The sequence below is a fragment of the Entelurus aequoreus genome, linkage group LG05, assembly GCF_033978785.1.
Source record: "Entelurus aequoreus isolate RoL-2023_Sb linkage group LG05, RoL_Eaeq_v1.1, whole genome shotgun sequence".
NCBI classification, from domain to species: domain Eukaryota; kingdom Metazoa; phylum Chordata; class Actinopteri; order Syngnathiformes; family Syngnathidae; genus Entelurus; species Entelurus aequoreus.
Genome location: NC_084735.1, coordinates 57,229,245 through 57,246,247, shown reverse-complemented (window position 1 = coordinate 57,246,247; position 17,003 = coordinate 57,229,245). Strand labels below are relative to the sequence as shown.

At 42.8% G+C, this 17,003-nt stretch overlaps 1 protein-coding gene across 3 annotated transcripts in view; it reads left to right on the top strand.

The window, feature by feature from the left end:
• The first annotated feature begins 405 nt into the window (after positions 1-405).
• LOC133650788 (autism susceptibility gene 2 protein-like) overlaps positions 406-17,003 on the top strand; it is a 686,155-nt gene continuing 669,557 nt past the window's right edge. For all 3 annotated transcript variants that reach the window (XM_062048437.1, XM_062048436.1, XM_062048435.1), the window contains exon 1: positions 406-435. The gene's annotated coding sequence lies outside the window, so the exon portion shown is untranslated. The remainder of the gene's footprint in view (positions 436-17,003) is intronic.

Below are 17,003 nucleotides of genomic sequence, written 5' to 3'. Positions count from 1 at the left end.
AAAGTTCTCTAACTTTTCGTTTTGTCGTTATCCAATATGTTGGCTGTTCTGTTTTGGATTACCCAGCGTCGCTCTCATCAGTGTCACGGGTTGATTTCGATGTGAGTGGTTGAAGTAGCACATCATTCAAGATAACGGACAAGTGGTTTATCCAATCACATACAATGATTTTTTTACAAGGCCCCGCCTTTTGAAATACATCTCCTATAGAGAAGTCCCACATCTTTGTGTGGAGCTCAGCGAACTACAAGGATATGGCGAGAGTCAGGTTAGCAGGATGCCTGCTACGTGTGGAGCTGCAGTGAATCGTCATGTTGTAAGCCTATGGTCTTTTCTGTGTTGCAGCTGAAACCGGGACAGAACCAGAGCAAAAACAGCGACAGTGGAGAGTCCAAGCCTTCTATGAGAAGCAGCTCCAGAGACCGGCTGACAGATGTAAGTACTTGAAAAGCTGGTTTCAAACCCAGCAGTCAAACATGGCTGTGCTGTTCGGATGTGGGTGTGCATCAGCCATATCCAAGCAGTGAAGGATGTGTGATGTGACCAGACGTCACAAACTAACGCCCCCTAAGGTGCCTGTGAATTAGGATAAAGCACAGGTGTCAAACTCTAAGCCCACGGGTTTGATCTGGCCCAGGAAGGTATTTTTACAAATAAAAAGATTAACATGCACCTGACCTTGATGGCAAATTTTAGCAAATAAGAATCTTTATCAAACTGTCGCATGTATCTCTTACATATACACAATATGCATTTCTAGAGCCATTAAAGGCCACAGTAGTATTAATAGGATGCATTGCACTAACGTTGGTAACACTTCAGTATGGGGAACATATTCTAATTCACAAAGACTTAATTTAGAGTTATTTGGTTAGGGTTAGGGTTAGTGTTAGAGGGTTAGGGTTATGGTTAGGGTTGTTGTATAATAAGGCCATGCAGAATAAGGCATGAATAACTACTTATTAATGACTGATTAAGAGCCAATATGTTACTAATTTGCATGTTAATAAGCAACTAATTAATGGTGAATATGTTCCCCATACTAAAGTGTTACCCTAACTTTTTTTCATACTAAGGTTGTCAGAGGAAGCAATACATTGAATTGTACGCGACTAAAAACGACTCCACTTTAACAATTAAACTATGTATGTACGAAAGAACACATTAAAGTAGACCTACGATGAATTTTGTCTTTTCTGACTTATAAATGCTGTTTCAATGCTGGATACTCGTGTTTGTTTGTATTTGTTTATTTGAAGGACAATGTGCAGTTACATTAAGAAGATGGCTGCACCAGATTTAGCACCATGCTAATTTCCATCTGTAGTCCTTTTATGGTGTATCTAACATCCACATTTTAATTGACACAAGATTGAAAATACGGTAACACTTTAGTATGAGGAACACGTTCACCATTAATTTGTTGCTTATTAACATGCAAATTAGTAACATATTGGCTCTTAATTAGTCATTATTAAGTACTTATTAATGCCTTATTCTGCATGGCCTTATTATACAACCAGTAAGCCATTAACTAAGAGTCTTCCCTCAATAACCTCAGAATTATTGCTTATTAGTAACACTAACCCTTATATGTTCCCCTGGTGTCCAAATAACTGTAAATTAAGTCTCCGTTACTTTAATAAGCAACTCATTAATGGTGAATATGTTCCCCATACTAAAGTGTTACCGAAAATACACAACAAGATTGAAATTACATAATGATAAGCAATTTAAAATACAAGTCCAATACATAGAGGGTATGTGAGTTACAAATCAGTGGATGGTCAAGTTACAGTATTTTAGCAGCTTCATTTAAAGTGCAGAAGTATATAAAGTGAAGCAGTTTTTTATCAAAGTCCACATAACACAGCATGCAGTGCAGTAGCCATCAGATGGTACCCATAAGGGTATCATCCAATAGCCATATACACTATTGGTACTGCATACGTAAACAAGAGTGCGATGTTACAAGATTGGACTGGTACTCTGGTGGCCATCAGACTGCTCCCACCAGGGAGCACCAGGACTGGTGGTATTTGACTGCCTTTGAGAAGCTGTGAAAACTTGAGTTGTTCTTTAGATTGTCTGGGAGCCCTTCCCATTCATTGATGGCTTGGTAGGAAAAGGCTGATTGGGAGAAGGCAGACTTTCCTTTTGGAACATTACAGTCACCTGAATACAGACCTTAACACTCTGCTTTTTACTTGCGAAAGTAGCTGTACATATATTTTTAAGGGAGGAGGAGCTGCATCATTAAGGATCGTATGTATCAGGCGGATATTGGAGTACCTGATCTAGTTTTCAAAGCTAAGTATTAGGAGTGTGGGAAAAAATCGATTCGAATTCGAATCACGATTCTCACGTTGTGCGATTCAGAATCGATTCTTATTTTTAAAAAATCAATTTTTTAAATTTATTTATTTATTTTAATTTAATTGTATTTTATTTTATATATATATTTTTTTAAAATTAATCAATCCAACAAAACAATACACAGCAATACCATAACAATGCAATCCAATTCCAAAACCAAACCCGACCCAGCAACACTCAGAACTGCAATAAACAGAGCAATTGAGAGGAGACACAAACACGACACAGAACAAACCAAAAGTAATGAAACAAAAATGAATATTATCAACAACAGTATCATTATTAGTTACAATTTCAACATAGCAGTGATTAAAAATCCCTCATTGACATTACCATTAGACATTTATAAAAATAAAACAAATGAACAATAATGTCACAGTGGCTTACACTTGCATCGCATCTCATAGGCTTGACAACACACTGTGTCCAATATTTTCACAAAGATAAAATAAGTCATATTTTTGGTTCATTTAAAAGTTTAAACAAATTTACATTATTGCAATCAGTTGATAAAACATTGTCCTTTATAATTACCGTAATTTCCGGACTATAAGCCGCTACTTTTTCCCCTCGTTCTGGTCCCTGCGGCTTATACAAGGGTGCGGCTTATATACGGCCTGTTCTTCTCAGACATCGACGAAGAGGATTTGGGTGGTTTTAGTACACAGGAGGAAGACGATGACACAATGATTAAAGACTGACTTTTCATAGGCTGCTTATTTTGATAACGTACAGGCGAGCACTTTGTATTACTTTGCAGCGTTGTATTATTTGTACTCTGCACGAATGCTGTTCGCCATGTCAAAGATGTGAAAGTTTGATTGAATGATTGAAAGATTGATTGTTAATAAATGGGACGCTTTGCGTTCCAAACAGTCATCTCTGTCCCGACAATCCCCTCCGTGGTAGCAGGAACCCCTATATACTACGCTAATTACACATCAAAACCCTGCGGCTTATACAAGGGTGCGGCTTATATATGGAGCAATCTGTATTTTCCCCTAAATTTAGCTGGTGCGGCTTATAGTCAGGTGCGGCTTATAGTGCGGAAATTACGGTATAAAAGCTTTTTACAAAAATCTACTACTCTGCTTGCATGTCAGCAGACTGGGGTAGATCCTGCTGAAATCCTATGTATTGAATGAATAGAGAATCCTTTTGAATCGGGAAAAAAAATCGTTTTTGAATCGAGAATCGTGTTGAATTGAAAACAAAATCGATTTTGAATCGAATCGTGACCCCAAGAATCGATATTGAATCGAATTGTGGGACACCCAAAGATTCACAGCCCTACTTGAACATGGAACCTGCACATTGTGCTTTCTTAGTGATTCTCAGTGATTGTTCTATACTCAGAGGAAAAAAGACGGAGGTGTTTTTCAATGCATTCAAGAGCTGCTGAACCCCTGCCAGAAATAATAAATGATACAAATATATTTGATTGTATTATGCATTCTTCATTTACATAAACATTAAAGTGCTACAGTGCACTTTAATATTTCATTTACATAAAACAGATAAAATACTTAAGACTGAAACACTGGTATTGAAGGGTAAGAAATACAAAACATGCAAAATAGTTCTAACAGTCTATTTATTTCAGTTGTTAAAAAAAACAATTACTTTGTCAAAAGGTTTCAATGCGTGTATTTGTACTTTTTGAGTAAATTCAACGCGATAATACTAACAGTGATAACAGTGATAATGTTGGTCACAATAACCTTCATATGGAATGTTCATATCGTTACATCCCTAATATAGTACTATTGGACTGCATTGTAATTGCATTAACCTTGCTTTGTTGTTCAGTTCACTACAAGTGGCATGCTTGTGCTGCTTCTTGAACGTACGTAACTATAGTAACACAAATGTGTTTGTTACTGCGGATGTCAGACAGACAAAAAGGTACGTTTTAATCAGCCGTGATTGATTTTCTCTCAGGTTATTTTTTGCTCATTTCAGTCTTTGTGCACTTCTGGAGGACTTCACAAGCACCACTCTTACACACAAAAATACTAAGTCCTTGTTCATTGTGGGAACAAGACGGCAGTGGCAGAATGAACTTGCACACACTCACACACGCGCGCCTGCACGCACACACACGTTTACTTTGATTTTTAGTGTAGAATTTACAGCGTGACATTTAGACATCAGATCTCACTTAAAGGGGATGTATTATACAAAACCAACTTTTTTTTACCTATTTGTACCTGCTGTTGTGTATTTGGGATCTGCTTAAGTCCTGAACAATTGAAATGAAACCATGAAGGCATTGCGGAGATATTTATAAAACAATCTTGCCCTCCTACTAGGGTTGCAAAATTCCGGGAATATTCAAAGTTGGAAACTTTCCATGGGAATTAATGGGAATATATGGGAATTAACGGGAATTAATGGGAAATTAATGGGAATAAACATTGAATGCAACATGCTAGATTTTGCAGCATGATTATTAGCTAAAACAACCTGATTTAATGCAAATTCAGTTGAATTTCAACCCTACACTGTGCATTCCTCCATCACATGTGCAGTGCATTCTTCCATCACATGCACAGATAATTCCCAGCATGCTACACACTACAGCAGGGCTATTGAGGCCACACTAGTATTTTAGGCCAAGGACTTCGTCCAGTCAGGTAAGTGTTGATGATATTACTGGGGTAAATATATTTGATCTATGGTATTTCAGTTTAATAGAGGTGTAATTGCTTGTTACTGTATGACTGTAGACTACTCCAGCAGACTTCCACTTAATCCAGCTAGCTGTTCCTGTACTTGTTAAATGATTTTGGGGCCAATATCGCTAGCTAGCTAGGTTTATGTACCACCACAGTCTCATAATGAACCGAAAATATTTCTCTGTTAGCCGTGATGCTACTTTTCTCTATGTTAAATCCCATTAATTTATGCTAACAACGTTAGCGATCCGAATTGACCTTTTTTTGTGATCTGTGAAGTTCAACTAGCAACCAGCAAATACTAAATCAAAAGGTGTAGTTTCCTCTGCCTTCTGTTCTGCTAGCCATTCTGTTGTCATACAAGAATGTAGGTTATAGTTTGATTTAGCATGCTGATTGAGTGTTCATTTATTCATCTAGCCTATTTCTGTCACGTGGGGGTCGCATATTTGTACGTGATCGTTCCTCCAGTGCAACACGGACACTCCGGACAAAAACGTGAAGGTAAGAGATGATTTATTTACAAAAATCATAGGCAAACAGAAAACAAGCAAAAGAAAAGCGTGCCGAATGCACGGGAAGCTAAGGCTAACACTTAGCACAGAACTAGGACATGAAACAAAACCAACATAACACTTGCTTACCGCAAACAAGGAGGCCAGACAGTGTGTGGCGGGCAAGGTGAATAAATAGCTCTCTGATTAGTGTTTAACAGCAGGTGAACGTGCCGAACACTAATCAGAGGCAGGTGAAACCAATTCGTCCCCATGGTAACCAAAACAAACCCCTGAAGTGCACAAAAAAAACTAAGGAAGTCCAAAACTAACAGAATATAACTAAACAAAACATGATCCGGACCACGGATCATGACAGAGCATCCCCCTTAAGGACAGATTCTAGATGTCCAAAAAAACAAGAACAAAACACTAGCAGGGTCAAAAGTCACGGGCGGGCGGAGGGAGGACTTGGAGGTGGGTCGCCAGGCCAAGTGTCCCCGAATCCACCGAGGCAAAGTCAAGTGGCGGCGGCGAGTGGAACGCCGCTGCAGCAGGCGAGGCGGGCGACCAGGGAATGGCCACATTCGTGGCCGACGGGGAGGTGGGCGCACTTGGCGAGGCGGACGACCAGGGAGCAGCCACATCCGTGGTCGACGGGGAGTTGGGCGCGTCGGCGCCTTCATGGCAGACTTGGACGCCAGTACAGGTGCCTGGCGAGGAGCAGGTGCAGGCGCCTGGCGAGGAGCAGGTGCAGGCGTCTGGCGAGGAGCAGGTGCAGGCGTCTGGCGAGGAGCAGGTGCAGGCGTCTGGCGAGGAGCAGGTGCAGGCCTCTGGCGAGGAGCAGGTACAGGCCTCTGGCGAGGAGCAGGTACAGGCCTCTGGCGAGGTGCAGGCACAGGCCTCTGGCGAGGTGCAGGCACAGGCGTCTGGCGAGGTGCAGGCAGGGGCGTCTGGCGAGGTGCAGGCACAGGTGCCAGCCGGGGTGCAGGCACAGGTGCCAGCCGGGGTGCAGGAACAGGTGCCTGCCGTGGTGCAGGAACAGGTGCCTGCCGTGGTGCAGGAACAGGTGCCTGCCGTGGTGCAGGAACAGGTGCCTGCCGGGGTGCAGGAACAGGTGACAGCCGTGGTGCAGGAACAGGTGCCTGCCGTGGTGCAGGAACAGATGCCTGCCGGGGTGCAGGAACAGGTGCCTGCCGGGGTGCAGGAACAGGTGCAGGAACCGGTGCCAGCCGAGGTGCAGGAACAGGTACTGGAGATGGTGGCGTCTGCAAGCCCACCGGAGATGATGGTGGCGTCTGCAAGCCCACCGGAAAAGATGGTGGCGTCTGCAAGCCCACCGGAACAGATGGTGGCGTCTGCAAGCCCACCGGAACAGATGGTGGCGTCTGCAAGCCCACCGGAACAGATGGTGGCGTCTGCAAGCCCACCGGAACAGATGGTGGCGTCTGCAAACCCACCGGAACAGATGGTGGCGTCTGCAAGCCCATCGGAAAAGATGGTGGCGTTTGCAGGCCCACCCGGGCTGAGGTTAGCCATGAGCATGGCGGAGGTGGCCTAGCTGGGGGTTGCGGCCTGGCATGCCGAAAGACTGGTGGTGGCGGACGGGATGGAGGTTGCTGCCTGGTTGGGCGCAGCTGAGCCACCCCACCAGCACAGCTCCCGGCCCCAGCCCCCCCCTCAAGGGGCGGATACCAGACGCGCTCCTTGCGGTCTGGAAATGTCTTTAAGGGCGGGTGGCGGGAGGTCAGGAGGGGGGCAACATCCTCCCCTCTAAATTGTCCAAAATGTCTTTTCCCATCCCCCACCTGAGGTCGTGTAGGAGGACGAGAGGAAAAGGTCAATTACGTGGGCGGGGCTAGAGTACTAGGGGGCGGAGCTTGGCACTCAGAAGGAGACTGTGGCTGACATCTAAATTTCAACAGAATGTCCTGATAATGTTTTATTTTAGGAATGAAGTCCTTTGGAGGCGGCTGACAGAAAGATTTAGAAGAATTTTTTAAAAATTCTTCGTCTCTTGACGTCATCCACAGTGGGCGGGGTGACGTCGTCCGCGCAGGTCTCCAGCTGACTGACAGCCCAATCGGTGAATTGCTTAGCGAAATGTGTGATGGGATTACCAAACAATGGCGGCGAAGAGTGAGCTGCTTGAGGCGTGCTGTGTGCCGGAGGAGGAGTCTGAGGGAGCGGTGCGTCCCGGTAGCGAAGCGACTTCCGTCCTCGCTGACGCGTCCCCATCTCGTCAAAGTCTGTGGCGAAGGAACTGTTAGCGGGCCTCCTTATGTCATGTGGGGGTCGCATATTTGTATGGGATCGTTCCTCCAGTGCAACACGGACACTCCAGACAAAAACGTGAAGGTAAGAGATGATTTATTTACATAAATCATAGGCAAACAGAAAACAAGCAAAAGAAAAGCGTGCCGAATGCACGGGAAGCTAAGGCTAACACTTAGCACAGAACTAGGACATGAAACAAAACCAACATAACACTTGCTTACCGCAAACAAGGAGGCCAGACAGTGTGTGGCGGGCAAGGTGAATAAATAGCTCTCTGATTATTGTTTAACAGCAGGTGAACGTGCCGAACACTAATCAGAGGCAGGTGAAACCAATTTGTCCCCATGGTAACCAAAACAAACCCCTGAAGTGCACAAAAACAAGTAAGGGAGTCCAAAACCAACAGAATATAACTAAACAAAACATGATACGGACTACGGATCATGACCATTTCTAGTCAATTGTCCATCAGTACAATATTTTTAAAGACTACTCCAATTGTTTAGCTGACTGTTTATATCTGTGTGTGGCATTGCATTAGTGTTTTACAAGCTTGTCATCTTATTCTATAGAATAATATGGACAGTGTCCAACTTTGAAAAATCAAAAAATTGTCAAAATTTCCAAACTTCCCGAGCTTAACTTCCCGTGGTAAATTTCCAGAAACGTTCCACCCCTTTGCAACCCTACCTCCTACATACTTCCTCCAAACGTCCGTATATGCTATAGATTACCCGAAAAGCTTTGCGCGAGTCCGCCATTGTATTTTTTAAAACATTTTTTATTGAGACTTTTATTAGTAAGTTGCACAGTGAAGTACATATTCTGTACAATTGACCACTAAATGGTAACACCCGAATACGTTTTTCAACTTGTTTAAGACGGGGTCCACTTAAATTGATTCATGATACAGATATATACTATCAGATATATACTATCATCATAATACAGTCATCACACAAGATAATCACATTGAGTTATTTACATTATTTACAATCCGGGGTGTGGAGGAGAGGGGGGGGGTTAGGTTTGGTTGTTATCATCAGTCATCAACAATTGAGAACAGAGAAATGGATATTGAAACAGTGTAGGTCTGACTTGGTAGGATATGTGTAGCAAGTAGTGGACATAGAGAGAGAGAGAGAGAGAGAGAGAGAGAGAGAGAGAGAGAGAGAGAGAGAGAGAGAGAGAGAGATCAGAAGGCATAAGAAAAAGTATCTGCATTAGATTGTTTACATTTGATTATTAACAATCCGGGGAGGGTGTTAGTTTAGTCCGACATTGTAGTCAATAAGTTCCTTCCTTCCTCCGCTCTTGCCATTTCTAATACTTAGTAGTGTATAGTTCAAACTTAGTCAGTAGACTCAATATGGAAGTGCTAATATGGAAGTGCTAAAAACTAAAACATGACTGACCGGGAGAAAATGCAGTCGAAGTGGAGGCACGTAAATAAGACCGCCCAGAAAATGGCGCATCCTGAAGAGATGGTCGGAAAGCGACATGAATATTTTTCGTGAAGCATAATCTTTGCAACATTTTGACCAAATAACCACCATTACATTTTGGAAGGAAGGGTTTTAAATATACAAAAAAAATTAAAAAATACATGGACAATGGGTCCAGAACCGATTGTAGTTTCACGACGCTTGACTGGGTATGATTTGTATCTATTTCTTTTAACATGTCTTCCATCCATCCATCCATCTTCTTCCGCTTATCCGAGGTCGGGTCGCGGGGGCAGCAGCCTAAGCAGGGAAGCCCAGACTTTCCTCTCCCCAGCCACTTCGTCCAGCTCCTCCCGGGGGATCCCGAGGCGTTTACCAGGCCAGCCAGGAGACATAGTCTTCCCAACGTGTCCTGGGTCTTCCCCGTAGCCTCCTACCGGTCGGACGTGCCCTAAACACCTCCCTAGGGAGGCGTTCGGATGGCATCCTGACCAGATGCCCGAACCACCTCATCTGGCTCCTCTCGATGTGGAGGAGCAGCGGCTTTACTTTGAGCTCCCCCCGGATGGCAGAGCTTCTCACCCTATTTCTAACGGAAGCCCCGCCACCCGGCGGAGGAAACTCATTTCGGCCGCTTGCACCCGTGATCTTGTCCTTTCGGTCATAACCCAAACCTCATGACCATAGGTGAGGATTGAAACGTAGATCGACCGGTAAATTGAGAGCTTTGCGTTCCGGCTCAGCTCCTTCTTCATCACAACGGATCGATACAGCGTCCGCATTACTGAAGACGCCGCACCGATCCGCCTGTCGATCTCACGAGCCACTCTTCCCTCACTCGTGAACAAGACTCCGAGGTACTTGAACTCCTCCACTTGGGGCAGGGTCTCCTCCCCAACCCAGAGATGGCACTCTACCCTTTTCCGGGCGAGAACCATGGGCTCGGACTTGGAGGTGCTGATTCTCATCCCAGTCGCTTCACACTCGGCTGCGAACCGATCCAGTGAGAGCTGAAGATCCTGGCCAGATGAAGCCATCAGGACCACATCATCTGCAAAAAGCAGAGACCTAATCTTGCAGCCACCAAACCGGATCCCCTCAACGCCTTGACTGCGCCTGAAATTCTGTCCATAAAAGTTATGAACAGAACATGTCTTGTTCATGGCAAATCATATTGCTGATGTAGATGCACATATCTGCTGTACATAATTATATTACAAAAGAGAAGGGTGGGGTACTTCTCTTGTTGCCCTTTTTGTATTTCACTTTGCTAAATGGATTTATTTAATGTTTGACGCAGGCGGACCGTAGCAGGAGGGAATAGAAAGAGGAAAAAACATAAGACAGAAAGAGACAACACCAACAACAGTTCGAACAACATCAGCAAATATGATATATACAAATATGATGCCAAAAATTAAAACAAAGAACCAGTTAATGAAGTAGATAGTCATAAAACAAAAATGACAATAAATATTATTGCACTACAAAGGGAGCAATGCAAATAACACTATTGATCATGAATAATAAAAATTGCCTCTATTATTTACATTACAAACGCTTCAAAATCAAACAATACACAAATGTAATAAAGACTTAAGTTACAAAAGAAAGCAGATAAAGAGGGGGGAGGAGCACACTATATTAACCTTAACTTATAAAGTGCAATTTTAAATTTCCCGGCAAACTTCCGGCTGAAAACGTTTCGATATGATGACGTTTGCGCGTGACGTCAACGGTTGAAGCGGAAGTATTCGGAGCCCATTGAATCCAATACAAAAAGCTCTGTTTTCATCTCAAAATTCCACAGTATTCTGGACATCTGTGTTGGTGAATCTTTTGCAATTTGTTTAATGAACATTGGAGACTGCAAGGAAGAAAGTTGTAGGTGGGATCGGTGTATTAGCGGCGGACTACAGCAACACAACCAGGAGGACTTTGAGGATAGCAGACGCGCTAGCCGAACGACCTCACCTTGACTTCCTCCGTCTCCGGGCCGCCGACCGCATCGGTGATCGGGTGAAGTCCTTCGTCGTACCGTCGATCGCTGGAACGCAGGTGAGCATGGGTCATGATGAGCAGATGAGGGCTGGCGTAGGTGCATAGCTAATGTTTTTAGCAAAACTCTGTCGAGGTTCCGTAGCTAAGTTAGCTTCAATGGCGTCGTTAGCAACAGCATTGCTAAGCTTTGCCAAGCTGGAAGGCATTAACCGTGTAGTTAAATGTCCAGATTTTGGTAGTATTGTTGATCTTCTGTCTATCCTTCCAGTCAGGGACTTATTTCTTTTGTTTCTATATGCAGTTAAGCCCGATGCTATCACGTTAGCTCAGTAGCTAAAGTGCTTCACCGATGTATTGTCGTGGAGATAAAAGTCACTGTGAATGTCTATTTCGCGTTCTCGACTCTCATTTTCAAGAGGATATAGTATCCGAGGTGGTTTAAAATACAAATACGTGATCCACAATAGAAAAAGGAGAGAGTGTGGAATCCAATGAGCCCTTGTACCTAAGTTACAGTCAGAGCGAAAAAAGATACGTTCTGCACTGCACGCTAGTCCTTCACTTTCACGTTCCTCATCCACGATTCTTTCATCCTCGCTCAAATTAATGGGGTAATCGTCGCTTTCTCGGTCTGAATCTCTCTCGCTGCTGGTGTAAACAATAGGAAAATGTGAGCATCCCTTCCTCCGGTGTCGTCACACTACTTCCGGTACAGGCAAGGCTTTTTTTTTTATCAGAGACCAAAAGTTGCGAACTTTATCATCGTTGCTCTATACTAAATCCTTTCAGCAAAAATATGGCAATATCGCAAAATGATCAAGTATGACACATAGAATGGATCTGCTATCCCCGTTTAAATGGAAAACATTAATTTCAGTAGGCCTTTAAGCTTTAGCAGTGTGCCTTGTTTCAACCCAGTTTCCACTAGGGGAGCGGATAGCAACATTAATAATATATGTTTGCTAAAACGTGATCGTATGTATGTACGAATGTGTGGGTGTATGTACCGTGTGTGTGTGTGTGTGTGTGTGTGTGTGTGTGTGTGTGTGTGTGTGTGTGCGTGTGTGTGAAGGTGTGTGTGTGCGTGCATGCATATGTACCTATGTAAGAAATTAATATATGTCTGTATGTATGCGTGTGTATGTGCGTACTTTATGTATGTATGTACAATATATTTGTCTCCCAGTATGTGGGGGAGCCAAAGTACGGCCCCAGCAACCCAGAAAGCCCAACCCAAAACAGCAAGTGCAGTGCCCAAGGAACAAGGGACGCAGGCATGCCAGCCAGCGACTGGAACCCCAGGACCGGGCCCACTGTGCCGTCGGGCGGGCCAGCAGCAGGCCGTAGACTGATGCACCCGGTGGACGACAAGGCATGGGAGAAGCAGGAGACGACCAGCCCCAGCGAGAGATCACACCGCACGTGGGCAGAAAGACCCCCAAGGGGCCGGGAGACTCCCCGCAGCCTTCCCAATAGAGACAGAACCCAACCCACCGCCGCTGGCCAGCCCCAGGCGCAAAACTCCGCCCACAGGTGGAGCACGCCTCACCCTCACACCATCAGCGAGGACACGGCACGGGATTGTCAGGCCACCAAACCGCAACCCACGGAGCCTCTGCCGGTCAAGAAGGCGATGAGGGCGCGCGCCACACCCCCCACCTCTTCCCACCCATGCATGTGTTGTGGGAGTGTAAAAGGCCCCCATAGTGTCTATTGTGTACTTAAAATTAGGAGGTCAGCCTTCAGAGCTGACCTCAAGTCTCTGTTGATGTGTGTGCTGTAGCGTGAGGGCGATATGCATATGGGTGGGGACTAATGATGCCATTAAAATTGGGGCATGAAACTAGATAAGTTATTTGATGTTGACAACATGAATTGAAATGATGTGTGTTGGTTTCTATCAGTGTGCAAAGTCGTGTTTCTGCAGCACACATGAAATGTCTTAGCTGATTGTGAGGTTGTGATATCATAAAGACAAGCTACATTTTCACCTCACCTGTTTGTGGGGACACTGTAGATATTTCACTCGATTACTTGATCATAAATAGTATTTACATTCGAGTGCTCTGAGCATTTCATGGAAGCTGCTTTTATACCCAATCATGGCACCCACCTGTTCCCAATTAGCCTGTTCACCTGTGGGATTTTCCAAATAAGTGTTTGATGAGTATTCCTCAACTTTCTCAGTCTTTTATGCCACCTGTGCCAGCTTTTTTGAAAAAATGTTGCAGGCATTACATTCCAAATGAGCTAATATTTGCAAAAAATACCAACATTTTCAATTTTGAACATTAAGTATCTTGTCTTTGCAGTGTATTAACTTGAATATAGGTTGAAAAGGATTTGCAAATCATTGTATTCTGTTTTTATTTACAATTTACACAACGTGTCAACTTCACTGGTTTGGGGGTTTGTATTACAAGTTTGTCTTAGTGTAAGGCAGACATTATTTGTTTCATGTAGGATCAGCATCAATGGATAATAGTAATTATATTAATACATCATTATTTTGACATTATTAGTAGTGCATCTACTGGGAATTAACCTTCCTCTGTAAAAATTCTGTTTTGAACTTTAATCAAGGGTCCTTGAACACAACACAGTTATGTGCTATAAGATGCAACGGCGAAACTTAAACATAACTTTGTCTGATGCTGCCACAAATTGATTTAATAGTATTCTTATTAATACTGTCAAATGATTCATTTTCTTACTTAGATTAATCATGATTAATCACTAGTTATTACTTGCTTGCATAATACATATTAACTCAAAAAAAGACCCTAATATTCGAACACCAATGCAATTTTATTGTCAGAATGTCATCCAGGATTTTTTTTTAAGGTTATAAGAAATGCACTTTTTTTTTTTTTTTCTCAAACTTGGTAACAGTTTAATCTGAAGTTCTGTCAGGGTTTATTTTGAAGGGAAATTTGCCACTGAACACACCAGTCTTTCCACTGACATATGCATTGACCTGATCACTAACCATATAACAAGATTATACCTTCAGGTAACCATCCGTAAAGGAGCATGTGCGGTCAAAATAAATGAAGTGATTAATCTGAACAAATCGATGATTAATGCAATCATTTTTGTGATTAATCCCACATGTTAACTTGCTATTTTTGACAACTTTAAATCTTACCTTTCTTCTTTCCCCTCATCGTGGTTCCCAAACATGGGTGCTGTTTATGAATGCATAAATGTGAGCTTTGATGGCGTTATGACGTCTGTTGTGAGTGAACAGTGGAGTTTTCCTATGCTCGGTCCTCCGCTACCAGGAGGAATGAACCATTTTGTATTTTTGCAAAGATGCGTATGTTGTAGGGGTTGTACAGTATACCGGTATTAGTATAGTACCGCGATACTAATGAATCATTTTCGGTACTATACCGTCTCTGAAACGTACCGGTCCCGCACCCCCCCGCTTCCGCGTCAAAGTCCCGTCGTGACATTGCTGGTTTTACGAGCAGAGGAGCATGTTCGGCAGCGCACAATCACGGAGTACTTACAAGCAGACACAGTGTGTAGACAAAAAAGGGAGAACGGATACATTTTGGCTTAAAAAGTGACGATAAAGTTGAAGTTATAACACTGAAATGCCCTCAGGAAGAGGTGCTTAAATAAATGGCTAGCTAGCTAGCGGCTAACGTCCAGCCGCCGTCGACAGTGTTTTAGCTACTTCTAAATCACTAATAATTGTCTCCATGGCGACAAATAAAGTATGTTTCTTACAAGTATCACCCCTGCAGGACGAGGAATAGCTAAACATGCTTCACTACACACCGTAGCTCACTGGCATCACAATGTAAACAAACGCCATTGGTGGATCTACACCTAACATCCACTATAATGATACCAAGTACAGGCACGTATCTAGTCGATACTACTATGATTATGTTAATATTTTTTGGCATCACAACATCTTCTTTCGTTTAAAAAAATATATATAAATATATTATGTTTATAAACTCAGGAAATATGTCCCTGGACACATGATGACTTTGAATATGACCAATGTATGATCCTGTAACTACTTGGTATCGGATTGATACCCAAATGTGTGGTATCATCCAAAACTAATGTAAAGTATCAAACAACAGAAGAATAAGTGAGCATTACATTTTAACAGAAGTTTTGACAGAACATGTTAAAAGAGAAAGTAAGCAGATATTAACAGTAAATGAACAAGTAGATTAATAATTCATTTTCTACCACTTGTCCTTAATAATGTTGACACAATAATAGAATGGAAAATGACACAATATGTTACTGCATACGTCAGCAGACTAATTAGGAACCTTTGTTTGCTTACTTACTACTAAAAGACAAGTTGTCTAGTATGTTCACTATTTTATTTAAGGACTTTACTGCAATAAGAACCATATGTTTAATGTACCCTACGATTTTTTGTTAAAATAAAGCCAATAATGCCATTTTTTGTGGTCCCCCTTATTTAGAAAAGTACCAAAATAATTTTAGTACCAGTACCAAAATATTGGTATCGTTACAACACTAGTAGGTTGTGTTACACATTTGATCCAAACAACATCATTATTGAACTTTGACAACAAAATGTGTTGTATCTTAACTTTTATGGTGTTGTCTTGTATAACTGATGGATTTCAATGCGAGAAAAAAAAAAGATCTTAACAAAAGCACAAGCCATGATCATTTCCCCCCACCACCCCCAGTGGTTGTTGCCCTAAACCAGTGTTTTTCAACCTTTTTTGAGGCAAGGCACATTTTTTTTATTAAAAAATCTGGAGGCACACCACCAGCAAAAAATGTGAAACTCCACCAGGTTGTTGTGCCTTATTTTGAGTTTGTTGGTGTTTTCCTGTCTGTAGTGCTTTAGTTTTTGTCTTGCGCTGTTATTTTGGTGGCCCTTCCTGTTTTGTTGGTGTTTTCCTGTAGCAGTTTCATGTCTTCCATTGAGGGCTATTCTGTGCACCTGCTTTGTGTTAGCAAGCAAGACTACTTACGTTGTTGCTATCCTTCTTTGTGTGGACATTGTTGATTGTCATGTCATGTACGGATGTACTATGTGGACGCCGTAAGTTTTTGCTGTCGTCCAGCATTCTGCTTCTGTTTACTCAGTAGCCAGTTCAGGTGTACTTTTGTTTTGCGTAGCCATTGCCTTTTCCTTTCCCTATTATCCCCTTTGTTCATATTTGGTTTAAGCATTACCGTATTTTCCGCACCATAAGGCGCCCCGTGTTATTAGCCGCACGTTTAATGAACGGCATATTTCAAAACTTTGTTTACCTATTAGCCGCCCCGTGCTATTAGCCGCACCTACGCTACGCTAAAGGGAATGTCAACAAAACAGTCAGATAGGTCAGTCAAACTTTAATAATATATTACAAACCAGCGTTCTAACAACTCTGTTCACTCCCAAAATGTAATGTGCAAATGTGCAATCACAAAAATAGTAACACTCAAAATAGTGCAGAGCAATAGCAACATCAATAACTCAACGTTGCTCATACGTTAGTGTCACACAACACACAAAATAAACATTTAAAGCTCACTTTCTGAAGTTATTACTCATCTACAAATCCCTCGAATTCTTCTTCTTCGGTGTGCTTCACTTGTTTTTTGACACCATCGATGATGTGGACGCGCATGCAGTCGTAGATCAACAGGAACGGCGCTGCGTGAAAAAAGTCACCCGGTGTCTTCGCGTAAACGTCTATCAACCACTCGCTCATCTTTTCTTCATCCAT